The sequence below is a fragment of the Sorex araneus genome, chromosome 6 (assembly GCF_027595985.1).
Source record: "Sorex araneus isolate mSorAra2 chromosome 6, mSorAra2.pri, whole genome shotgun sequence".
Classification (NCBI taxonomy): Eukaryota; Metazoa; Chordata; class Mammalia; order Eulipotyphla; family Soricidae; genus Sorex; species Sorex araneus.
Genome location: NC_073307.1, coordinates 73773866 through 73801470, shown reverse-complemented (window position 1 = coordinate 73801470; position 27605 = coordinate 73773866). Strand labels below are relative to the sequence as shown.

The following is a 27605-nucleotide window of genomic DNA, read 5'->3' as shown; positions in this document are numbered from 1 at the left end:
AGAAGCTGGCATGTGACAGACGAAAAATTTGAATTGTCCCATCTCTCACCATAGAGAGTGACTTTCACTTTGAGAATATGAAAGTTTGAAAATAGTCATTCATCTATAGACCAAGCATGATGGCCACTCAATACCTCTATTGCAAACCGCACGCAACAGGAGAGAGAACAAAAGGCAATGCCCTGCCGAAGAAGTAGGGTGGGGTGGTGGGAGGGACACTTGGAACATTGGTGGAGGGGCATGGGCACTGGTGGAGGGATGTAAACCAAATTCAAACATGAAAATTCATAAGTTTGTAACTGTACCCCACGGTGATTCACTAATAAAAAATAAAAAAAAAACAAGGTTGTGCAGCTGCAAGTGCACCTGCGTGCTCTGGAGCAACCCGAGCAGGCTCGGAGATCGCAGAGCCAGCTCTCGCACCCTGGGTTCCTCTGCCGGTCCCTCCAGGCGTGAGGCTCGTCAAACGTGTGGAGAAAGTGGCCCTGAGCACGGCTGTGGCTGGGTTCAGGAGGTCTCCGGCTGCCAGAGCTCTGCTGGAGGCGGGGGAGGAAAACTCCACCCGTGCCCCTCCACGGGGCCCTGGTGAAGACAGCCAGGCACGGGGGCAAGAGACTCTGCTTTTATAATTTGATAAGCCTTCTATTGGCCATTCAACCCTGTATAATCACAAATTTCTTTATGTATATCATAAATATTTGCATCAATACAGTAACAATATGCCAACAATGAAAACTTGGGTTTAGAGTGGAAGGAAATGCAAAGAAAGTTCACTGAGAAGATGAAGACAAAGCTTGTGATGAGACATAAGAAGGCCGCTCTTCCATGAACCCACAGTAGAGGTTCACTGTTAAATAAGTACGGGTAAATAAGGATCTATGGAAAAGATTCAATATCTTCTCTCTGATCACATTTGGTTGGGAAAGGAACAAAAGAACTGCTGAGGCTTGAGTGGGGTGAGCTGTTAATGAGTCTGGCATTAAGAGATTAACATTAACTCAGAGGAGGTGGCTCCACTCCCAGGTTTGAGTCAGCAGACTCTGTGGTACTGCAGGGGGTCTTCTCTAAGGTCGCTAGCAGTCAAGCTAGAATGTTCAACTGCTCATGATTCTCAAAGATTACACCATTTCCCCAGAGTATTTTGGGAACAAGAAAATAGCCCCACATTGAATGAGTTCTTCTAGTCCTAAATGTCTGAAGTTAACATTCTTAATTCACAGATCCTTCCTCGTGCTTATGATCTTCTCTTACAAGACAGAATTCTGAAGAATCTGAGTATCACCTCAGCAACACTTCTTGTGCTAAATGTGAACAATTTTGTTTAACACACTATGGATTTATTTATATTTCATTTTATTCATTATTATTGAGACCAAAGCAATGACTCTTTATGTCCTTTGAAAAAGCAGGGTAGTATGAGGGAATTCAGTGGGATTCATAGAGTTGGGTTAACAGCATAATGTCGAAGGAGTGCTGGGGAACTGAATTTAGAATGTATATTCTAAAGGTCGCCACACAGTACTTAGCACAAACATGTTTGAACAGTGGCAACTATAGGCGTAAGGAAAAAAGAGTTGGTGAATCTTAATAGTTCCTATATCTTCAAGTCTGTAATTTTGAAAATGGTCCTGACATTGATGAAAGTATTTTGCAGTGTGTGTGTGTGTGTGTTTGTGTGTCTGTGTGTTTAGGTTTAAATTTTCATCATACATGGAATCATATACCTCACAACCCCCTTGGTAAAGAGAAGAAAATTTCCAAGTATACTGTTTTGTTTCCTCTGCATGCAGCATCTCTTAATTTGCTTTTCTTTTTTTTCCTTATTAAAATTTTTATGTGCCTTAACTTACAATATGCTAAAGATATAGTTTCATGCATACAATAAAAACACACCCTCCAGGGATTATGGTCCCCACCACCACTCTACACTTTCCACTCCCTCCCCACCTCCTTGAGCTCAGTTCTATAGATCAGTTCTCAGATTCTGTTGCCTTTGATAATCCGTTATTCCCCTACTATAATGCTTTATATCCCATATGTGAGGGAGATCATTCTGTGTCTATTTCTCTCCCTCTTGATTAATTTCACTCTGCATAATACCTCTAGATCTATCCATATACCAGTAAATGGTTTTTCTTGTCTTATAACTAGTTAGCGTCAAACCTGCAACCAACACTGCTCTTGACAAAGAGCTCTGGTTCTCTCCTCTCCTTGAACCACCATCCATAGCCCCAGTTCATTCCTTCCAAGCCTGCGCTTCTGTCCCTGCAAACTGGGTGCTTTCACGCTGCCTGTGAAAAGCAAACGGGAAAACACAATTTGTGAAATGGGGTGTTTTTTCTCAGACGAGGAAAGACGGGCAACTTGGCTCTTTTCAAGCTGCTTTTAGGCACTTAGTTTTCATTCCTCCCCAAATGCTTGGCATTGCGTTCTTCATGAGAGATATCAGTCAGTCATCAAAACCCAAGGGCTTGAGAGATTAGACAGCAATGATTGGTGCTAGGCAGGCACAAGGCCATCCTTCGTTTGATTCTGTTTCCTCCCAGGGCTCTTGAGCACACTGGGAGAGATGATCCTGTGACCTTCCGATTCTTCCTTTCATACTTGCCCCCACAATTTTCTCAATCCCAGGATGCCGAACTTGTTTGGCATACCACTCATTTTTTTAATTGAATCACTGTAAGATACAGTTCCAAAACTTTCATGCTTGAGTTTCAGTCAGACAATGATCGAACATCCATCCCTCCACCAGTGCTCATTCTCCACCACCAATGTCCCCAGGATCCCCCCATTTCCAACCCTCCCCCTGCTTCCATGACAGACAATTTCCCCTGTACTCTCTCTCCCTACTTTGGGCATTATGGTTTGCAACACAGATACTGAGAGGCCATCATGTTTGGTCCTTTATCTACTTTCAGCACACATCTCCCATCCTGAGCAATCAGTTTTGAAAGTGAACCCCATTGGTGGCTCATGTGAGTTGGGAGGAGAGAAAGTCAGTGACCTTCTATCTACCCACCTCTGCCACTCAGGACCCAGGGTTACTGGGTTCTTGTCTCGCCTCGCAGAAAAGAATTTCAGAAGTAGACAAGCTGTGAAGCAAGCAGATTTTATTTGGAGTTTTTTTTTTTTTAAAGTGTGGAGGGGGAAAGCATGAGAGGAGAGAGAGAGAGAGAGAGAGAGAGAGAGAGAGAGAGAGAGAGAGAGAGAGAGAGAGAGAGAGAGAGAGAGAGAGAGAGAGAGTAATATGCTCAAGAAAGAACCTGGGCTTCTCCAAGGGCAGAAAGACCCCTACACATACCCCAGAATTAGATAGGGAAGCATGAAAGTCCCCATCTCAAGAGGGAAAATGCGGGTGACACATGTGCTTGGCGATGTGGGCACAAGCAGCACATGGGCTTGGGCAGCATTTGCTCCCTCCCTTTCTCCCTTTGTCCAAGGTGGCTCTTCTTGGGTTGTCTCGATCCGGAAAGTTCTGGAAACTTCTGGGGCTGAATCACTAAAGTTAAATTGGATTAAGGAAGAGGTCTGAGGGTTTGAGTAATTTCTTGGAGAGGGTTCCAATCTCCTCAGGGTCTGCTGCTGCTGAAGATCTTATAAGGTCTGTTTTCATATCCACAGGGTGGATCAGTCTTAGAATTTTTGTTGACCTAAGTTTCATTGCCTAGAGCCTTTCCCTGTCTACCTGCCTACATTAGAAGAAAAAACAAAAGACCAACTCAGTGTCCTGGAAATCTACCTTCTTTTGGAGAACAAATGGGTGTTCCCTTTCCCACATCTTTCCAGAGAATTCCCATCCCCTACCCCTTGGGACAGAGTCTGGCAAGCTCCCCATGGAGTATTTGATATGCCAAGAACAGTAACAATAATGAGTCTCATTCCCCTGATTCTGAAAGAGCCTCCAATATGGCAGCATTAGGAAAGACCAGTAAGGAGAGGCTGCTAAAATCTCAGGGCTAGGGCGAATGGAGATGTTACTGACACCCGCTCAAGTAAATCAATGAACAAGGGGATGACAGTGATAAAGTGACAGTGATGACTAGTATGCCATTATATATACACATCATAGTTTCTTTATTTAATTATCTGTTCTTAGACAGGTAATTTCCAGATTTTTGGCTATTGTGAATAGTGCTGCAATAAATATAGGAATATGTATGTTTTTATTGAACTGTGCTTTTGAATCTTTGGGGCAATTATCAAGAAGTAGAGTTGTTGGGTCAATCTAGAAGATTCATTCTTAGATTTTTGAGATGTGTCCATATATTTTTATAAAAAAATTTTTATAATCAGTTTACAAACCCACCATGAGTAGATGAGGGTTTCTTTATGCCCATATGATCATATCTTTTTACAGAAGGCCAGCAGAAATAAAGCTACCACTTTCTTTTAAAATAAACTCATCAGAGTGCAAAAGAAAGCAAATAAGCTTACATTATGGCCATTGTTTTCTTAAACACTGCCCTCCATTGGCTGGGAAAAGCATTTTATTTTCTATTTCTAGGCATAATATTTTACCTGTTTCTCTTTCAGAGCGATGACAACAAACCATGGACCTGGCCCCATTAATAATCAGCGTGAGTTTTCCCTCAGTTACATAGACTGGCCCATGCTCCCTGACAACAGCAAGCAGTTAGAAACAGGAAGACTGACTATCACCATGTATTCCTTACAGATTCTAAAAGGCGAAATCTCTAGGAGGGAACCTTGAAGGCAAATAGGGAGGCCCTGGCAGTAAGTTTTTCAGAAAATAATAAAAGTAAGGAGAGATTGTCCAGCCCTGAAATAGTGCAAAAGTCAGAAGACTGATCACATCCCTTTGAGATGCAAAGACTAAGATTTTTGTGGATGGAGAAAATGAACCACTGCCAGATGCATAAACCAAAACTGGAGTGGCCAAGTTTATATCAGATTATATACACTTAAAACAATTAAGAGGGCTATAAAGGACAGGGATGGAGATTTCTTAATGATCAAGGGATAAATACATAAGAATTCACACTCTTAAACACTTATGCACCTAACAATGAACCATCAAAATATGAAAAAAAAGACAACTGTTGATGTACCTGATGGAAAATATTGACAGCAAGATGATAGCAGTAGTTTCCTGATTTCCTGAAATGGGTCTTCTGTGTCAGAGGGCTGCTCGTGCCTCCATGCCTTTGGGCTGGGTTAGGTTTCACACACTATTTTTCGCAGCATACCTTGCCAGAGCGGTCATCTCTTCCTACTTACAATAACACCATGATGATTGGTAAAACAAAGCTGAATTCAGGGGCTAGTCAGAGACTTTTTTTATCACTGCTGGATAGATAAACTAGGCAAAACCTCAACTAGAAAACACTGGCCTTGAAGGAAGAAATGGAACAGATGGACCTAACAAACGTAATAGGGCCCTTCGTCCTCCCAAAGTTGACTACATATTCTTCTGCAAGGCACGCAGGGCATTTTCTAAGAAACATGCCAAATATAAAACATATTTCCATAAAACCATGAAGGTAGAAATAATTTCAACTAACCACTCAGACCATGATGCATCACATGAAGACCAATTGCTTCGGGGTGGGATGGGGTGGGGAAGCAGGGAATATTTCAGAGAGGAAAAGATTGAAAAGATAAGAGCTATATTTTTGGCATATCCACTTGATTCATTTTCAAGAAATTAGCTAGCCAGTGTTCGTGTTTCATCCATGTAACTCTGATTCTGTTTTTCCTCCCTCCATTCCCTCCCCTGCCATCTCTTCTCCTCCTCCTTTAAAAAAAATTCCTTTCATTTATTTTTTTATTTCTGGGGCAGTGATGCTCAGGACTTATTTCTGGCTCTGTGTTCAGGGATCACTCCTGTAATGTTAAGGGAAACATATATGGTTCCAGGCATTTTACCCAGGTTGTATGTACAAGACTAGATTTATTATCTTGCCATCCCTAGAAGCATGTTTCTTTAACTATAAAATAGCAACAATGAAGCTGAGAATTAATGGTTTCTCAGGCTTAGGCCACTACCAAAATGATGGTAAGCATCCCCCAAACACGGTACGAGGGTTACAAGGGCACTGATGAATGGCGTCAATAAAGATGGCGTGCTCACGCAGAAAGAGATGACAGAGGTAGGCAGAGTTCCAAAACAGAATTAGCAGTGTCAGAATTTTACGCTTCTTGGTTTTGCCTCTGGTCTGCCTGAGTTGCAGCTGCGGGCACTGTACTGTTAGAACAAAAGCCTCCAGCATTCTCCCACCCAGCGAAGGTGAGGCAGATACTGCTCACAGCTGCCCTTGCTCACGGACGTGCAATTCTGATATGTGGTTCTGGACGTTTCTGATATGTGTTCCTCAATGATCCATGATTGGTCTCCAATTATGGGACCAGACACAGGTCCCCAAAATAAATTAATGAGGAAAAGTGGCAGTTTCCTGAATATACTTTATGTAGGTGAAACTGTATAATGCTCTTGAGCTTTATAGAAGGAATTAATAGTTTTTTTAACTTCCCAGAGGCTCAAATAATAAATTACACTCAAAATATTTAAATTTCCCTCGCTAATTTTTTGCTGTTTTTTAAAAATTAATTTACTTTAGGCACCATGATTTACAATACTGTTAATGGTACGGTTTCACCTATGCAATGTTTCAATACTACTGGATTTTCACTAAGCTTTGCTCTAGGAAGTTTTCTGATGAGCATCTCACTTCTGATAGAGCTTCACTGCTCCACCCTAATGATAACTTAGTTGAAATGGTTTCACAGTTTTCTTGACTAAGGAGTCCAAATACATTCTCATTCCTTATGATTCTAGACAAATAAATGTATTCTTATTATTTTTAATTTAAAAAATTATCTTTTGCTTTTTGGGTCACACCTGGCAATGCACAGGGGTTACTCTTGGCTCTGCATTCAGGAATTACTCATGATGGTGCTCAGGGGACCACATGGGGTTCTGGGAATCAAACTCGGGTCGGGCACAGACAAGGCAAATGCCCTACCTGCTGTGCTATCGATCCAGCCCCGATGTATTCTTATTTTTATGTAATTAATTATTTATGGGTTTATGGACTGTACCCAGCTGTGCTCGGGGCTTTCTTCTAACTCTATGCTTGGAGATCACTCATGGTATGCCCAGGGGACCACATACTATATTAGGGATTAAATTACCAAGTATTTCCTTATTTGCCATCATTTTAATGGTCCATATTTGTCTCTATACCTGTAGTAACTTTCCCTCTTCTCTCTCCTACCTCTCAGTGGAGCTGAAAGTCAAGCTAGCCTGGAAGTATCTGTAGTGGGAAGTGGTCAAACCCCTAAACTCTATAAATTGATAAATTTGGATTTTGGAAATTGCTCAGGAATAGTAGAGAAAGTTAATTACTAGACCACTAGAAGGTGAAGGTGATAGAAGTAAAAATAATAAGAAAACTTCATGTGTTAAAAGGATAAAATATATATTTCAGAGACTGCATTGTCTCTTATTCTTACATCTTAATGTAGGTGAATAAATTAATTCTAAAAGAGATGATGATTTACCCAAACACATATGGAAGTCATACAGTAAGATTAAATAAGTAGACCAGAGGCTATAACAAATTCAATCCAAATCCTGTTTCTTTACCATGTTACCCTTTTTGTTCCATTCACTTATGGAGTAAATCTTGATCTGTTATGATGCATAATGGAGAAAGTAAGAGGGAAAATGGAAACCGAGGACTGATGATGTGTTCTATTTCCCTTATGTTCTATCTCCCACCTTGCCCTTCAGAGAAAACCATAAAAGCCACTGGGTGACAGTAATTGTTGACTAGAGTTTACAGCAAACTATAAAGTATCAGGTATTTGTTTTTAGTTCCTACTAATCTATATTTCTACTTGTACTTCATCTTTTTCTGTGACTTCTAAGGAGAGAACAGTCTTGGTCCTTTTTGTTTCCTGGTAACATAATGTGATGCTCAACATCACCAGATAAATACAGAATGAGTAAGTGCATAGTGAATTCAACAATCCATACATGAGGATTCTCAGATTTCCTTGTCAATGCAATTTAGAATAGTAGAAATAAGTACCAGGAAGGTTTTCTCCATGGCTTGGAAGCCGGCCTCACATGCTGGGGGAAAAGGCAGCTCAGATAGAGAAGGGAACACCAAGTAAAGTGTGGATGGAGGACCAGCTTGGGATGGGAGATGCGTGTTGAAAGTAGACTATAGATTGAACACAATGGCCAACCAATACCTCTATTGGAAACCACTACACCCAAATGAAGAGAGAGAACAAAAGGGAATGCCCTGCCACAGAGGCAGGGTGGGATGGGAGAGATACTGGGATCATTGGTGATGGAGAATGGGCACTGGAGGAGGGATGGGTACCCGAGCATTGTATGACTGAAACACAAGCATGAAAATATATAAATCTGTAACTGTACCCTCACAGTGATTCATTAACAAAAAGATATTAAATTAAAAAATAAATAAATAAAATGATTTATTTGGACAAAAAAAAAAAAGGATGCAATTTGGGATGCAGTTTGCCTGGACTGCTCTTCTTCCTTCATCAGAGTGCATGCCCTCATGACACAATGAACTCTGAATCATAAAAGAAGGTCAGTATCCTCTTGTCTAGGTAAAATACTAGAAAACACGAAAGAAAAATTGTTATCAGGCAATTTTTCAAAAATACAAAATGAAAGAGAGTTTGAGGCAGAGTTTGCCCACAGATATTCCAGGGGTAGACATGGAATTACTCAGAAGGCAGGAAAGATGAGGAAGGAGAAGAAACTGTTTTTTGTTCCTAAATTCAGGATTATTTTATGTAATCTTTATTTGTATAATATCTCCTGTATTATAGATGAAATTTTACATTAGCTGGATTTAATTATGTAAATTTTTTACTTGCTAAGGCCACACAACTAGGAAGTTGTCGATCCAGGACTGAGTTCAGAGGTGCTGGATCCAGCCCTCGAATGTTTTACACTACCCTCTCCCTGTCCTTTTCTTTCTCTTTTCTTTTTTACTTTTTCCTATTTTTTCATTTTAACTTTTTCCAGTAGCTTTGAGTGTAAAGAGTTTAAAAAATTTCTACAAATAAACATTACTTTTCTATTATCTCTTTGGGAAAGAGATGTGTTTAAAAATGACTCCATTCCTTTCATCTATGACACGTGTCTTTCAGGGGTAATTGAGCACTGCCAAAGGGTGATTGAGCACTACTCCAAAGAGGACAGGTAAAAATAAAACAAATGAAGGTCTGTGGCACAAAACTAGAAACAAATCAGTAGTTTACAGCAAATTTAAAGTAATAGGGGCCACAAGAAGGCAACAAGATCAGAGAAAGACATGGTCAGGAAAATACTGAAGAACACTGCTCTAATCATTGTTTTTCAAACAATATTTTTAAAACTATCTTTAAAATCGAAAGACAGAAAATACCCAGTAAGGGTCTAGGATGTAGCTCAGTAGTAGAGCACTCGCCTAACATTTTGTGATGTCTTGTATTCAGTTCTAAATACTACAATTAATTACTTAACTTACCTTGCACCATACATTTATTATTATGGACTGAATTTGTCCCTGCAAAGTCCTTATGTTTAAAATCTAATCCTTAATATCTGAAAATGGGTCCTTTCAGGGGAAAACAAAAATTAAATGTGGCCATAATTGTGGGGCTCAAATCCTATAATAACAGAAAGAAAGACAGAACTCCTTTCCACTGTGGGATACTCACAGAGAGAAGGCAACCAAGGGACACAGTCAGAAGGCTGCAGACCGGGAAAGTGTGCTAAACAGACACCTATCCAGTTGGCACAACTGATTTTGGATTTATAGCTCCTAGAGTTGTGAGAAAATAGTTTTCTGTTGTTGAAACTATCAGCCTGTATCTTTTCAGCTATTGTAGCCTAAACAGGCTAATACAGTTGCTAAGGACAGAACCTAGGATATAAAAAATGTTAATGCTTGGTATAATGGTAAAAATTAAAAACAGTGAGAAAACAATTCATAACAAGAATACATAGGATAAAAGTCACTAATTTATTTCCAATAATTAAACAAACAAAAAATTCTCCCAAGCAAGCAAACAGGAGATATAAAAACATACTTCAGGATAAAGGAAGAGAATCTTGTAGAGAGAGGAGACTAAGAGCAGAAAATGCATTTGATGGCTGGAGATGCAGTACAGAGGGTATTGTTCTTGCCTTATATACCTTTGACCTAGTTTGATCCCTGGAATGCCATATGATCCCCTGGTGCCTGAATGACTCTGAGTTCAGAACAAGGAACAACTCTGGCCACGGCTGAAGTAGAAAAGGAAAAGAAGGAGGAGAAGGAGCAGCAGGAGGAGCACGAGGAAGAAGAAAAATGAAAAATAAATACTCATTAGGATGGGGTTCAAACAGCATAATGAGAACATCAGAACAGAGTAATCCAGTCCTTCTTTCCAATGCTATTTACCTCAGGCTCACGTATATTAGCAGCAACAGTGGCTATAGCCCTAAAACCAAACAGTCACTGCTAAATATTCACATATTAGGGTCTCTTGATTGCTCTTCATGCTAAATCTCTATAATACCAGTCCACCAGGACTTGTTATAGATTGAAATGCATAATCAGCATTAAATAAACATGGGAGCACACACAACAGAATACATCTTAGGAACTGTGCATTAAAAGTCAGGAAAAATAGCTGATTGTTTAGCTATTTCTTTTGAGAATCCTCTACCACTGAAAAGCCTTACTTTTTGTCTCTCTACTCCAAGCAAAAACTGTGCTTGTGAAAAAATTAAGTTGACTATTATTGACTTGAGCTTAGAATGAAGAATAAAGAAAGCATGCACTGCAAACAAACAAAACTCTGCTGAGTTGATTTTTGCCTGGTAGGAAGAACCTTTGATTGCCCATTCTGGATTCAGGCATAATAATGGGGACAATTACGATTCTAGGTACACATGTTCATAAGAGTAAATGAATACTGGACCAGGACTTACTCAAGACTGCACTATATCTGTTTTTCCTTTCTTTTTATTGAATAACAAAGTTACAAAGTTATCATGATTCATGTTGAAATGCATAAGGCCTTTAATTAATTTGATTTGTATTTTGTATATGGCCTTAGAAGGAGATCTCTAATTTTTTTAGGGTGAGGGACAAACAGTCGACCAGTTGTTCCAACACCACTTGCTGAAAAGATCTGTTGAGGTGCGATAGCTATCATCCTGCTCCATAACTTTTGCATCATCTGAGACTCCTTCCTGGGTCTCCTGGCCTTCCCATTGCCCTTTTAAACCCTGGGCACAACCCAAGGACCCAGAAAACTGACTTTGATCTCTTTCATCACTCAGGCATGTCTAGCTCTCATCCTACCTCATGACTTCTGCCCTATCTGTGACCCCTTCCTGGAGTTTACTGAACCACGAAAGCCCCTCAGCCCTCTCAAAACCCAAATCATCAGACATGACAACATCCCTCATCCTCACCATCTTCAAGGGATCTTATATTCCTGAAATATGTGTATTTTAACCCTTCTTTAAAAAAGGATGTATTAAGACACCGAACTCAATGACCAACAAAGTAATATCCTAAGGACACAGCCTTTGCTAGACTAATAGATTATAAAGAGTACTGCTTGATGAAAAATAACAAATTAAATCAGACCTCAGATATCTGGCATCTTAAACTTAAATTGGAGCACCCAGAAATCTTTAGGAATTATAATGAAAAAAAAAAAAAGATTTCACCTGCTCTGGATGACAGGTTAGAGAGTCCTGGCAAATCACAGAGCTTAAATAAACACTGAAACCTCATCAATGAAGTACTCAAAACAATGCTTCATACAATGGCCATGGAACTAAAGCAATCACTTAAAGAAAAATTCACAGGACGTAAAGATGAACTGATCCAGGGTATCAAAGAGTCCATGCAAATGGAATAAAAGAAGTTAAGAAACATATTATCAGACAATATTTTCAGAGATCATTTCAATAGTTCAGTACTAGAGAAGTTTCTCTGATCCTGTGAAGCATCCAAAACCACAAGGAAAAGCCAGAGCATTCTCTCTGTGTGTGAAGCCTGTTCTAGGAATTGCTTTTGAAACTTGCCTTTTGTCACTGATGATCATTCTTTTCTTCCTTTGGAAGAGTGTGAGTGAAAAAATTTAGTTTGAGTGGTTTCATGAAAAATAACATAACAAGTCACAGCAATAGAATATACAGAGGACCATGTCAGTGATACTGAGGACAAAATACTAGCAATAACCAATAATTAAGTTTAAAAAAAAGTAACAAATGATAAAGAATGTAAGATTCTTGATATATAATAGCAAGAGAAATAATCTTTGAGTCATAGGAATACCATAAGGAGAGGAAAATGGTAAGGGGGAAGAAAAGTTGGTCAAAGAAATAATAACTGATACTTGATAGGCAGCCTGTATAGATGCAAGAGAACTAGAGTTCTCAACAAAATAGACCCAGAGAATAGAATTCCAAGACACATAGTAATCAAAATGATAAAATCACAAAGACATTAGTGATTTTACTTAGAAAAACAACATACTATCACAACAGACCTTTCATAAGACATCTTACAAGGCAGAAAAAAGTTAAAAGGACATATTCAAAATACTGACTGAAAAAATTCATTCAGCTAAAGTCCACTACCCTGCAAAGCTATCATTTGGACGTGAGGGAAGGATATGAACCTTTTCAGACAATCGAGAGCTGGCAGCATTTGCAACAACTAAACCAAACTTGCAAGAATTACTGAAAGGCCACTCATAAAAAAAATAGACTCTTGCATAAACAACTGGATCCCATGCATACTGGGCAACACAGGCCTTTCTGTCAATAATCTCTCTGAATGGGGCTGGAGCAATAGCACAGCGGGGAGGGCGCTTGCCTTGCACGCGGCCAACCCAGGCTGACCCAGGTTCGAATCCCAGCATCCCATATGGTCCCCTGAGCACCGCCAGGGGTAATTCCTGAGTGTAGAACCAGGAGTAACCCCTGTGCATTGCTGGGTGTGACCCAAAAAGCAAAAAAAAAAAAAAATAATCTCTCTGAATGTCAATGGACTAAACTCCTCTACAAAGGGGTATAGAGTAACTGGATGGATCAAGAAAGAAAATCCATCCTTTTGCTGACTACAGGAAACACACCTGAACTACCTAAACTCTCAGAATAAATACAGACTGGAGTGAAAGGCTGGAAAATAATCAACAAGCCAGTGGGAGACACACACACACACACAAAGAGAAAAGATGGGACAGCCAGCCTTATATCACACCAAATTCCATTTAATATAAAGAAAGCTATTAGAAACAATGATGGATTTATTGGCCAAGGGAACAGTAGCTCAGGAAATACTGTCCTCAATACCTGTGCACCAAATGAACGCTCAGTAAAGTTCATAAAGCTTCTGCTCACAAGCCTAAAGACATACTTTGGGGGAAACACAATGGTAGAAGGAGACTTCAACACACCTCTTTCGTCACTAGACAGATCAACTAGAAAGTTGATATCAGTAAAGATACAAGGGCCCTAAATGAGGAGCTGAAACAATCAGGATTGTTGGACATATACAGGATTCAACATCCCCCCAAACAAGAATAAGCATTCTTCTCTATTGTGCCTGGAACATTCTGCAGGATAGATTACATATTAGAGCACAACTCAAATATACATAAACTTACAAACTGGAAATTATAAATAACTACCTTCTCAGACCACAATGTCATGAAAATATGAATTAAGCACAGAAAGAAGATGGCAAAAACTTCCAACATGTGGAAGCTAACAAAATGCTGCAAAACAATGACGATAGAAAAAAAATTGAGGAAGACATAAAAAGATTCCTTCCTTGAACTGATGAGATGAAGACATAAGCTATCAGAATCTATGGGATATAGAAAAATCTGTAAAGGGGAGTGTATGTGTGTGTGGGTGAGTGTGGGGGGATTTATAGCAGTGTAGGCCTACACTAAATTAAAATTAAAATCCCAAATCAACAACCTAAAACACATCTCAAAAATCTGGAGAAGGAACAACAAGCAAACCCAAAAGGTAGTAGAAAGAGGAAATTAATGAAAACTGGAGTAGAAATCAACAATATAGAAAACACAAAAGCAATTTAAAAAATTAATGTCAACAGGAGCTGGTTCTTTGAAAGAATTAACAAGATAGATAAGCTAGATTCATCAAGAAACAAAGAGAAAATATTGAAATAAATTGGATCAGAGATTAAAGTAGAGAAATTACATTAGATCCTTTAGAAACTCAAAATATAATTACAGGTTACTATGAACAAGTTTATGCTTTTAAGCTATAGAACCTAGAAGAATGGATAAATTCTTAGAGTTATGTAATCTCTGAGAGATGAGTTAGAAGGAAGTACAAACCCTAAACAGGCCAATTACAAATATGTAATTGAAATAGTAGTTAAGAATCTTCCCAAGAACAAAATTTCAGGTCCAGATGCGTTCACTGGTGAGTTTTATCAAACATTAAAAGGCAATTTACTTCCTTTACTCCTTAACCTCTCCCCAAATATCAGACACAGGAATCCTTCCTAACAGCTTCTTTGAAATTAACATTACACTAATAACCAAAGCAGACAAAGATACTTCCAAGAAAGAAAATTTTAGACCAATCTCCCTCATATTCATTCATCAATGCAAAAAATCCCTAACAAAATCTTATCTAACCAAATCCAACAGCATATAAAAAAATCTTACACCCTGATCAAGTAGTATTCATCCCAGGAATGCAAGGAAGGTTCAACATATAGAAATCAGTTAACTTAATACAAGGAAAAATAAAAATCTTATGACCATATCAGTTGATGTAAAGACCGTCTTTGAAAAGATACAACATCCATTCATGATGAAAACCAACAACAAAATAGGGGTAAAAGGAAACTTCTTTAAGATATTAATTATTAGCATAATGAGCCCACAACTAGTATCATCAGTTATGGTAAAACAGCTGAAAGAATTATCTTTGAGATAAGGTACAAGGCCAGGATATCCACTCTATCTATTTCTGTTCAACATAGTATTTGAAGTCCTGGATAAAGAATAAGGCAAGAGAAACAAATCAAAGGGAATCAAATTGGAAAATAAGAACTCAAATTATCACAATTTGTGGATGAAATGTTTGTATACATAGAAGACCCTGAGAGTCCACAGAAAAAGCTTCTAGAAACAATAAACCAGTGCAGTAGAGTGCCGGTACAAAGTCAATACCCAAGAATCAGTTGCATTCTTATATAGAGAGAATGAATCAGAGGAGAAAGTAATCAAGGAGTCTGTTCCATTTAGGGTGAGGTTTGATATTCAAAAATATCAAGTATTCTAGGAATTAGCTCAACAAAAGACATGGGAGATCTATACCATGATAACTTTAAATTACTTTAGAAAGAGATAGAAGAACTAAGAAAATGGGAAAATATCACATGCTCATGAATTGGAAGAATCAATATTAATCAAATGACTACCCTGCCTAAACTATAGAATCAAAGCAATATTCCTCCAAATCCAGGCAGACAACATTCTTCCAAGATCTAAAAAGAAAATAAAGTTTATGTGGAATCAGGAAAATCCACTAATAGCCAAAGCAATACTGAAAAATAAGAAATTGGGAGGTATTTTATTACCTAATTTGGAACTGCATTATAAAGCTATATTGATGAAAATAGCATGGTAATAAACCTTCTCAATAACTGGTCAGAATTGAATATCCTATTAAAAAACCTATATATAGGCAAGTAACTTTCAATAAAGAAGCTGAGAACATAAAATGGAGTAAAGACAGACTCTTCAAAAAATGGTGCTGAGAAAACTGGATAAATACATGTGAACAATTAAAGTTATCTCCATATCTTAAAAGTCAATTCAAAGTGGATCAAAGACCGTGAGAAGTGACCAGAAACTATAAATTACATTGGCAAAAATATAGGCATAAAACTTCAAGATTTGTACCCCTAAGCATGCCTTCAATTATCTGGTACCGGTGACAAAAACAACACAATAAAAAAATAAACAAATTGTACTACAAAAAGTTAAAGAATTCTGCATGGCAAAAGAAACAGAGTAAAGGTAAAGATGACTAAAGGGATAAATATTTGCATTCAATACATCAGATAAAGGTTTGATATCCAGAATATTTAAAGTTCTCACAAATATCAAGAGAAAAATTCAAAACCACTATTAACAAATGGGGAGAGGAAATTAATAGACACTTCTCAGAGGAAGACAGGCAGATGGCCAGTAGGCACATGAAAAAATTCCCTGCATCACTTATCAGCAGAAAAATGCAAATCAAGATGAAAATGAAATACTATCTCACACTGTGAGAATGGCACATATCAAAAATAGTAGGAATAATCTGTGTTGATGGGCATGTGGTGGAAAAGGAACTCTCATCCACTGCTGGTGGAAATGTCTGGTACAACCCCTTTGTATAACAATAGGGAGAGTTCTCAGTAAATCTAGAATTGAACTGCCATATGATCCTGCAATTTCACTTTTGGACATCTACCCCCAGATCATGAAAACACTCTCTCAAAACTACACACACAATTATTCATTGTTACATTTAATACAATAGCTAGAATATGGAATCAACCCAGGCGTCTAATGACAGTTGAATGGATTATGAAGATGTGGTATACATACACACAATGGAATACTATGCAGCTGCAAGGAACGATGAAAACATGCAATTTTCTGCAATGTGGTTGGAACTGGAATATATCATGTTGAGTGAAATAAGATAGAAGAATAAAGAAAAGCACAGGATGATCTAACTGATCTATGGTATACAGAATACAGGATGAGGAAACATATTGTTTGAAAAAGTGAAATGACTAATCACCCTTGATCTCAGTGTTTAGAGAGGAGAAAGGCAGAGAAGAAAAGAAATAAAGGAGGACAGGGTAGAATGGGAATGATGGGCAAATAGGCATCAGGCTCCAGTTATACCATTAACTGATGAATGATATAGCCATATATCCAAAACACAGACTCAACAAAAGATGAAAACATGAAACCTAGGCTGAAACCACTGAAACTGCAATGTGCCTCTCAAAATGGGGTGGAGGTTGGTGTGGAGGGAATATAGGAATACTGGCAGAGAGAAGCTGATACTGGTGGTAGGATTAGTGTTGAAATATTATATGCCTAAACCTCAACATTCAATGATTTTCTACACTTGATCTTAGCCAAAAGGCTGAGAAACGATCAATGATTTTCTAAATCACAGTTCTTTAATTTAAAAAATGAAAGAGAAAAATAGGTTTCTGTTGCTCTTCTTCATATTTTTTTGTTCCTTTATCAAAGCTTAACTGACCCAAACTACAAAATAATACTTACAGAAATAAAAGATGACACAAGGAATTGAAAACATCCACTGTTCATGGATTGGGAAGATTAATATGTCAAAATTGCCGTATTCTCCAAAATATCACATAGACTCAATTAACACCTTATAAGAATATCTATGACATTTTTTTAAAATTTATTTTATTGAATCACCAAGTGGAAAGTTACAAAGTTCTCAGGCTTATATCTCAGTTACACAATGCTCAAACACCCATCCCTTCACCAGTGCCCATATTCCACCACCAATAAAAACAAAAACAAAAGCAAAAACAAAACAAACAAACAAACAAACAAAAAGTATACATCCCACCCCTCACCCCCCAACCCACCCCGTACGTTAGTGATAATTTCACTTCCTTTTCTCTTTACCTTGATTATATTCCAGATTTCAACACATAACTCACTATTGTTGTTAGAGATTCAAAACAGACTCACTATTTTTGTTGGAATTTATCCCCTAAGAATACAGCTCTATTAACAGGGAAATATTTGATAATAAGTTTCCCACTGATGAGAATGAAGAGATAAAATGTCGCTACTGCGGCCGCACGGTTTACAATTTCTGTATTATAGTAATTAAGTCCGCGAAGATTTAGGTTTGAGAATGAATCATTTCCCTTCCTGGAACAGCATGCCAGACTCTCTGAGAGGTATGGATATATCTTTTACTCTATTTGGGATATGAATACCACATGGGGAGCTTGCAAGGCTCTCCCGTGTGGGCAATAGACTCTTGGTAGCTTGTCAGTTTCTCCAAGAAGAACAAGGGTATTGGAACAAGGCTATTATTTCCAGGAGCTTGGTTTTATAGTCTCTGGATGTTGGCCATTGGTGGGATTACATGGTGCTGACCGTTTGTGGGTGTGGCTGCCAAGCTACTGGAAAATGGGGGGGGACTGGGTGGAGAAGGGCCAGTCCCAATCCAAGCAGTCTTGGAGATTTCAGCCCCAGGTCCCGTACACCTGGGTTCCTCTACCATTCCCTTCATGCGTGAGATATAGCAATTTTAATAAATTTTGTTTTACTGAACTATCCTTTTGATAATTCCATTTGCCATTTTGTTGCAACAGCAATATAAAATAAATTATTTTGTGCCTGTGAAGGGGCAGGCAGGATAGAAAACTAGGGACATTGTTGGAGGGAAGGTCACGCTGAAGATAAGATTGGTGTTGAAACATTGAATGTTTGAGTTGATTGTATTATTAAACAACTTTGTAAATCACGGTATTTAAATATTAAAGTTTCAAACAAATAAACTAAATAAATAGATCAAACACTCCTGAAATTCATATGGAAGAATAAACCCTTCCTCTCTACCCCAATAACTGAAGAAGTCCTTGGTAAAAAGAAGTAGGAAGTATCACTTTTCCCAACTTCAAGTTGTACTATAATGAGGTAGTACTTAGAACAATATAGCACTGGAATCAAGACAGACCCTCAAATCAATGGAATAGTACTGAGAATTCAGAGAATTGGCACTGTTTATTTCAACACTTAGTTTCAGAACCTTCTCTGAAGCCTCTTAATTTTCACCAATGGCAGACTGAAAGTGAGAGGAGAAAATGGTCCTAGGTAATTAATTCTCAGCCAAGAGACAAGAGCTGATGGACAAGTAACAGAGCCTCCATCCTTTAACCAGACAGCCCCTTGTACTTTCCAGAGGCTTCAGCTTAACACACTGACACCATGAGTACTATGTGTGATTCACACATAGTTCACTTGAATGTGTCTTAACTAATTCAAATCGCATTGCTGTGGCCAAAGTGCTAACAAACTTTAGACTCAGGATAGGTTAAAGCAGCAATGGTGCCAATGCAATGCTCTTTAAGTCTTCTCTCCTCTTTCATTTCCTGTTACTTCCTTTCTTTGATCCCAAGTCCTCTCATAGGCTCTGCTCTTACACGAACAACTAAATTAGCTAATATTTAGTCACATGCGTTTATACACACAAAGCAAACGATTCTTGATTCTTTTCACAATTGGATTGGGTGGTGACCATAACATGGTAGCCATTTAAGAGTTTGTCCTAAGGATAGGAAAACATATTTCCAATAAGTGAATAGTGAATTGAAGATAAAACCATACAACTCCATTTGACTTTTAAACAAAGCATCTTTGGAGGGGTGGGTCAAGGAGATAGCACAGTGGTTAAAGCACTTGTCTTGTATGTGGCTTACAAGACAGCACTGCATATGGTCCCCTGTACAATTATTCCAGGAGTCAAACACAGAGCCAGTCCCCAACACTGCATACGGTCCCCTGAACACCTATGCCAAGAGTTGAACATAGAGCCAGGGTTAGGCCCAGAGGATTGCCAGATGATGGCCCCAACTCAACAATAACAAGTCTCCAGTATTAAAAACTTTGCAAAGGGGGTTACTAGTCAGCATATCCAGCAGCATCAGGAGTCAGGATTCATTTATATACTCAAGAGGTATTTCTTGGTTGTTGGGGGTCTCAGCAGCCAGCCTGCCATCCTAGCCAAATCTCCTGCCCCTGGAAACAGGAGCTGGCTCTGTTCCCAGGGACCCAGGGCCTAGTGCCGGCACTCCTCCCAGACAGGCACTCTGGTGAGGAGATAACAGCTCGAGGGACCTGACAGTTACCATTTGCCCGAGCTAATACACCCGGCCTTGAGAACGAGAAATGTAAAACATTGACTTACATCTGTACTGAGCCTGACGAGGCGAACGTAATCTAAGAGGTGAGCGTGACATACGTGTAGGCTGCCGTGTCTAAAGACTCCCATGTGAACGCTAATAAAGAGAGAGCTGCTTGACCTCCAGCTTTCCTCTCTCTTTGTGGGGAGTCCGCGGTGCGCGGAGGGGCAGGGCGGACTTGCTCCCACTCCCTCTCCTACGGAGTAAGTCCGGCAGCTTGGGGAATCATACTCCAGTGTGTCAGGGAGGGCTGGCCAGGGCCAGACACTTGGTGTCTACCGTAATTCCTTAAGATACAGAATGCAGGACAAAGTTTCTTTATGGATGGGTCTTTTAGCCTAATTGGAGAGATAGACAAACCATTGTAGTTACAAAGATGAGTATAAATACAACCAAGAAGAAATAAAGAGATACTATGAAAGGAATGAAACACATCTGATGAAGAGCAGATGGTGGTAGAATCATAAATATATAAAGAATTGCTAATAAACTTAATATAGTTATACATCCAGCTTGAGCACAAGCCATGCTGTTCAAATAGGTAGATCAATTCATTGTCATTACTACTATGCCTAGACTGCTACAACAAAATTATCATTATCAATGAAGTAACTTAAATGACTATTGTCTCACAATCCCAGAGTCTAGGCTGACCAAGAGCAAGGTTCTAGCAAGGAAAGTGGGTTTCAGTCTAGGGCATCTTACCCTAGCTTATAGACCAGCTAATCATGTACTCATGTAGCCTCTTATTTGTATATGAAAGAGTAATAACAGTTCTCTTTTGTTTCTTATTATAACAACATTGAACCCACCAGACCTATCATTTTGCCCTCATATAACCATGATATTCTCCCCCAAAGTCTCATTTCTAAATGACATTAGAAAATTAAATTCTAAACACAGAAATTTTGGAGACAAAACATTCAGTTCATAACAATATATATTTCAACAAACTCTATTTTCAGTGTGGAAAAGGGTAGGAAAATTTAGTAATGCAGCTATAAGTTTTATTTCATTTCTGTTTTGGGTGGTTCTTTTCATTTCAAATTAAGATAGTTTAATTATACTAGATAAGTACAATCATTAAATTAGAAAAAAATTAAGTGTGTGAGAAATTAGTTCTAGGAACCAAATTAAATATAGTAAAATTGTATTTAATGCAAGCTTTTCTTGTACAGGGAAAAAAAATCCAGATGTGAAAAGAACTGAAGATAGGGAGGTGTAGAGATCATGCAGAGGTTGACACTCTTGTATTGCATTTGACTGACTTTACTTTCAATCCCAGCACTCCATAAGGTCTCCAGTGCACTGCCAGGAGTGATCCTTGAGCATTGCTAAGTGTGGCCCCCGAATAACAAAATGGAAACAAAAACAAAAGCAGGAAGATTTCTTTGAGCCCAATTATGCCTCCTCCTTTATGTTAAAAGCACAGAAACACTGTTCTGGTAAACCTGTAAAAAGGAATTGGGAGAACCGTGGTAGTTAAGCTGACCACAGAGAAAACTGGCAAAGAAAAGTATTTGCGAAAAAGTAACTTTGAACCTTGGTGACTGAACAAAAATATTCCAAGTGAAGGAGACAATCCTGATAGGCAAAACCAGGCGCTGGACATGCTAAGAGTTGGTGTACACTTATTTTGTCCTCTCAGGGCCATTTTTTTTTCTCTGCTAACAACTTCTTGCTAACCTCTTGGGTTATCTTTTATCACCTTTCTGTAGTCTTGTTTAGACTGCAAATTCCCAAGCAAGTCAATAAAGTCACTCCAGGGGCTTTGCATTTTGAATATCAAAACAAGAGTGGTTAAAGATCATTCAGTCCATGGGAGGCACTGTCTAGAGTGTCCTGCATTGCATTTTTAAGGATCATTTCTCTTTCAGTTTTTAAGATTCCCTATAAGTAATTTGAAAATATATGCGAGTATTACACGCTGATTTATCAAACTATAACTTACATATTAAACAACTCATCCATTTGAAATGTCAAATGGATTCAATGAGTTTTATTTTATTCACAGAGTTGTATAATCACAACTAACCTGTGAACAATTTCATCATTCCCCAAAAGGTATTATTCAAAAAAATAACTATATTTCTCCTCAAGTTCTCTAGGTCTCATAACCAATATCAAATTTATATTTCTATATTTATTTTTTCAGAACCTTTCATATGAATGGAATCATACAATTTATGATCTCCTGTGACTGTCTCCTTTTGTTCTGTTGTACAAGAAGGGAGACATCCAGGACATTGGCAACTATCGCCCAATCTGCCTGCTGTCTGTCGTCTACAAGTTGTTCACTCGTGTCATCCTGAATAGAATAGGCAGAAACTAGATGAAGGACAACCATGCGAGCAAGCCAGGTTCCGAAGGGGATTCAGCACCATAGACCATATCCACACAGTAACCAAACTCATTGAAGTTTTGTGAGAGTTCAAGATGCCGCTCTGTTTAACGTTCATCGACTTAAAGAAGGCCTTCGATACTGTTGAGACTGAAGAGGTCATTGAAGCCCTAGTCAAACAGGGCATTCAAACTCAGTATATCAAAATCCTCCATGATCTCTGTTGTGAATTCACCACCAGGATCTCACCATTCTACAAGAAACTGATCTGTAAAGAGAGGGGTGCGGCAGGGTGATACCATTTCACCGACACTCTTCAGTTGCACCCTCAAGAACATCATGTGATGACTGGAATGGGAGGTATGGGAGTGAAGATAAACGATCGACAATTACACAACCTCCACTTCGCTGATGACATCATTCTCATAACACCAAACATTAGCCAAGCTGCACAAATGCTGGCCGACTTCAACCACGAGTGTGGAAAGGTCAGATTGCAGCTGAATCTCAACAAGACGATGTTTATGAAAAATGAACTGGTCCCTGAAGCTCCATTTGCTCTCAATGGGACGAACATCTCCGAATGCAGCAGCTATGTGTACCTGGGTCAAGAAATCAACATGAAGAACGACTTGGAGCCAGAACTGCGCAGGAGGAAGAGAGCAGCATGGAATGCCTTCAAGAGCATCGAAGAAGTGGTTAAGAGAACGAAGAATCTCCGACTCCAGGCACATCTTTTCGATTCCACCATTCTTCTTGCACTAACATATCTCAGAGACCTGGGCCCTATGCAAACAGGATGAGAACGCTATTCAGGTATCCCAAAGAGGAATCAAAAGAGCTATGCTAGGAGTTTCACGTCTCACTCAAGTGAGAGAAGGAATCTGGAGTTCTGACCTCCATCGACGGTCAAGAATCAGGGATGCTGTCTCGTTTGCCAAGGCATCAAAAATCAGATGGGCCAGTCATGTAATGCGATTCAGAGATGACAGCTGGACTAGAGCTGTTACTGACTAGATTCCATGGGACCTTGTGCCTGTCCACCAACTAGATGGTCAGATTTCTTCGTCAAAACCCTGAATGAACGATTTGAGGCTCTTCCTGTTCCTGGAGCAAGCAGATATTATTGGGCTGCACTAGCACACGACAGGGACAAATGGAGACATTACTGGCGCCCGCTAGAGCAACTCGAAGATCAATGGGACGACAAGGGATACAAGTGAATGTTGTACATGTAGCATGTGACAATACTTTATTCCTTTTGTATTCCTGAAAAATATTTCATTGTGTATATTTTATTAATATAATATGTTTCATTGTATATAATATATTTTATTATTTTTTCAGTTATGGGCTGGAGTGATAGCACAGTGGGTAGGGCATTTGCCTTGCACACTGCCAACCCGGGTTTGATTCCTCTATCCCTCTCAGAGAGCCCAGTAAGCTACTGAGAGTATCCCACCCGCATGGCAGAGCCTGGCAAGCTACCCCTGGTGTATTCGATATGCCAAAAACAGTAACAAAAAGTCTCACAATGGAGATGTTACTGCTGTCTACTGGAGCAAAATTGATGAACAGGATGACAGCGCTGCAACAGTGCTAATTTTTCAGTTAGTGGATATTTGGGTTCTTTTTCTTTTTTTATTGAGTACCCAATATTCTGCCAATAGATTGTTGTTTGTTGAACAATTTTCATTGCTTAAAATGAAATAACTTTAACATATACACTTTTCTTTCCAATTGTCACATATAATTCATAGTCCAGAAATAGTGACCATAGATAGAATTTATGTAGTATCTAGTCTGTGCTTTATTCAGCCTTTCTTTTCAGTGACCTTGGTAAAACATAAAAATGTGAGCAGCAAACTAGAAATTATAGATAACCAAATGTTTGAGTGTCTAGTTATTCATTTATGTAAAGTCAGGGAAATCTAATTTGTTTTCTATTCTTTTAGTTTCTTCTGAAAATTGCTCTACCACCATCAAAATACCCTTATCTTCACTGTTTCTTCAGCTTACAACAAATATTTAGTATTGGTTATACAGACTTTCAAAGCTAGTATCTTTTTCAGCAGTTTCCCGTGGTACTCAGGAGCCCAGAAGCCACTCCTAGCAAACTGATCCCAGTGCCATAAGGTGATGAATCAGGCCTAGTGATGAGGGCTGCCCAGCCTGGTGGTCCCAGGGACTAATGGGACCACATCTTTAAGGTACTCAGTGGAATCAGGAAGTTCAGAAGATAAAACGTGGACCTTCAAGCATGACTCCTCTGTGTCATCTCCCTGGCCTCCGAATCTGCATCTTTTTATTCTTTCTTGAAAGAAAATTCACGTTTAGGATTTTAATATATTTGAAGGACATTTGTGCATTTGAGATCAATTTATTTTATTTAAAATATGAGGGACAAGGGTGCTTGGATAGGCTACTCATGTTTCACTTTTATTTAGTAGCATAAATGCTATTTTTCATATCAGGAACCAAAAAAAGAGATAAGGCCAATGAGAAGCAACTCCAGGGGGCAGTTTGTTGTTATGCTGCTATTGTTTTGACTTAGCTTTCTGGCTGGGAAAGTGATCTTAGAACCCAGGACTTATGCCTTGAGTGTGTTTATAGAAAGAATAACTTATGCCTAGGAAATCTGATGCTGCATGGAAAGGAACAAGAAGTAATAGCTCTTGAGGAAGATAAACTAAGTGAAGTTTTCTGCAGTATCTGTATAAATTTCATTTCAAGTGTTGGGTTTGAGGACAGTCAATTTTGGAGCTCATAATAGATTCTCACATGAGGGATGTATTTTTTAATTTTTGCTCTTTGTTTTTTAGTAGGATAAACCAGATTTAGCATGCAGTTTGAAACATCACTTCTGTAACTTGGTTGTTATATTCTGATCTCTGGGAAAAGGCCAACGCCCTCATAGCACTCTATGGACTAAATAGAACAGAGCCATGGGGAATTTCATCTCTCCTTTTGTCTACGTGAAGGAGGCAATTGATTTCCAAAGGAACCAGTTCCACCCAGCTGGGAGACGTTCCCTTGTAGATGGTGCAGAGTTGCTCAATAACAAACTCTTTTGATATACTGACACTGCTTCACTTTGGCCTTTATCAAAAGCCACATGCTATGCTATGCGTGTTAGAACAGGTTTGAAAAGGATGATACCTTTCCTCTCTGTTTGTGTTCTTTGCTGTTCTAAAATGAGGGATGTTTAGATTGAATGAGGCAGTAGATTCACACCCTGTCTCTGAGTCAGTCCCTCTGGACCTTGTTCTACCCATTTGTGTCTAGAAATAGTAGTCTGACAGTAGATAGACACCATGGATCCTAGGACAGATAAGGTGAAGGTTAAGTGCCCCCAAAACCATCATGTTGCCCATGAGACAGAAATAGAACAACTCTTAGAGCAGGCTCCACATCCCACAACTCCTTCATCTTTTTTTAGTGGCACATCAATCAGTAAAGTTTGAATATGTACCCTCCAAATGTCAGTGGCTCAAAAAATAAGGCCATTTCTTATTCATGCTACATGCTCATCATGGGTAAGAAGTGAGATGGAAATGGCACTCATTAGAGTCACTCAGGAAGTTAAACTCTGGCTCTAATGGAAAAGGGAAAAGAGGCTCCAATGGTCCCAGAGGTAAATGCTTGAGAATCAAAGTAAAACTCTTTAATTTTACTCAATACATGGGTCAGAATTAGTCACTAGACCCCACCAAATTACAAGAATTTTTAACATGGTGGCAAAGAAGTGAGCGGACAAAAAACTATTTGACAAGGAAGACTAATGCACTAATAGCTGTTTTAAAAATAGGTAAAAGTATATATATAACAATCTTACAGTACCTGTACCACCACAGACATTAATGATGAGAGAGAAAGAGAGAGAGAGGAGAGAGAGACAGAGAGAAGAGAGAGAGAGAGAGAGAGAGAGAGAGAGAGAGAGAGAGAGAGAGAGAGAAGAAAAGTTTCTGCCGTAGAGGCAGGCGGACACGTGGGGGAGGGGGTGGATGACACTGGTGGTGGGAAATGCACACTGGCAAAGGGAAAGGTGTTAGAACATTGTATGACTGAAACCCAATCATTGACAACGTTGTAGCTGTTTATCTCATGATGATTTAATAAAAAAAAATTTAGAAAGAAAAAAGACTCAACTTTAAGTTTTTTTGTTTGCTTGTTTTGGATTTTTAGCCACTTCTGGTGGTACTCAGGGTTCACTCCTGTATTTGAGTTCAGGAATCCCTACTGGTGGTCTTGGAGAAGCAGATGACATCCCAAGAAGTGGATCCTGGTTGAACATGTTCAAGGCATGCATCTCTCTAACTCAGCCAGGCTGCAGTTTTAACTCCACCTTTTCTCTCCTGTACAAGTTTTAACAAATTATTTTCTAATCTGGAAAATGAGGAAATAATATTTTCCCTGATGTTCCTTCCATGGCAAATTTGCATATAAAATATGACCAAATAAATATCAATTAGTTCCCTTCTTCCATTTATGTTAAAAATACCTGATCATAAGCAATAAGATTTTATTATGATTAATTTTATTTATATTTTTTACACTTATAATTGGTTTACAATATACAATTTCAAGTTTTTAGCTTCACACCTCTACACGTGCACTGTTACTACTTCTTCAGCCAAATTCTAGTGTAGTCAATCACCTTGATGAGTATGATTTAATAAATATGTTCAGCCTAAAAGAAAATTTAGGGGAAATTTTAATTTCCCCTAAAATTCCATGAGGGATACTTACATGTTGAGGGGTAAAGTTCAGTTGCACTCAGAGACATTGAATGTTGTGAGGCATTCAAATGCTTTGAACACTTTGAACCTTTTGAAAGGGCCTATGGTTTTAACATCCCTGTGTAATCTCCTCCCATTGAATGTGACTATAAAAATGGTGACCTTCACTTCAGAAACTATGTAGGTTAGAAAGACTAAATCTTCCACTTTTCTGGTCTCTCCCTGACCCTCTTTCTTGGTTTTCTTGATGAAGCTATGAGTCTGTCATGCTGAAGAGGCTTAGTCCAACGGAGCACAAGAAACTGAATCCTGGATATCAACACTGAGTGGACAGGGACATGGGCAGTTCTGCATGAAGATAGCATTGAATTTCCTCGGTAGAAGTCTTTAATCGGATTCACATGTGAAAGCAAGAGGATTTCTCATCAACAAAATGTGTAAGGTAATCAATTTGTGTTGTTTTAAGGTACCAAAGTTTGGAATAATGTATTATGCAACAGCAGATACCTAAAA

The 27605-nt window shown here is 38.8% G+C and overlaps 1 protein-coding gene and 1 non-coding gene across 2 annotated transcripts in view; one reads left to right on the top strand and one right to left on the bottom strand.

Annotated features, from left to right (window-relative positions):
* Positions 1–27605, bottom strand: part of SHISA6 (shisa family member 6) — a 449040-nt gene that overhangs the window by 138273 nt on the left and 283162 nt on the right. The window lies entirely within an intron of this gene.
* On the top strand, positions 11933–12146 carry LOC129406144 (small nucleolar RNA U3). Its single transcript, XR_008630818.1, has one exon. It is a non-coding gene; the product is annotated as a small nucleolar RNA U3 (small nucleolar RNA).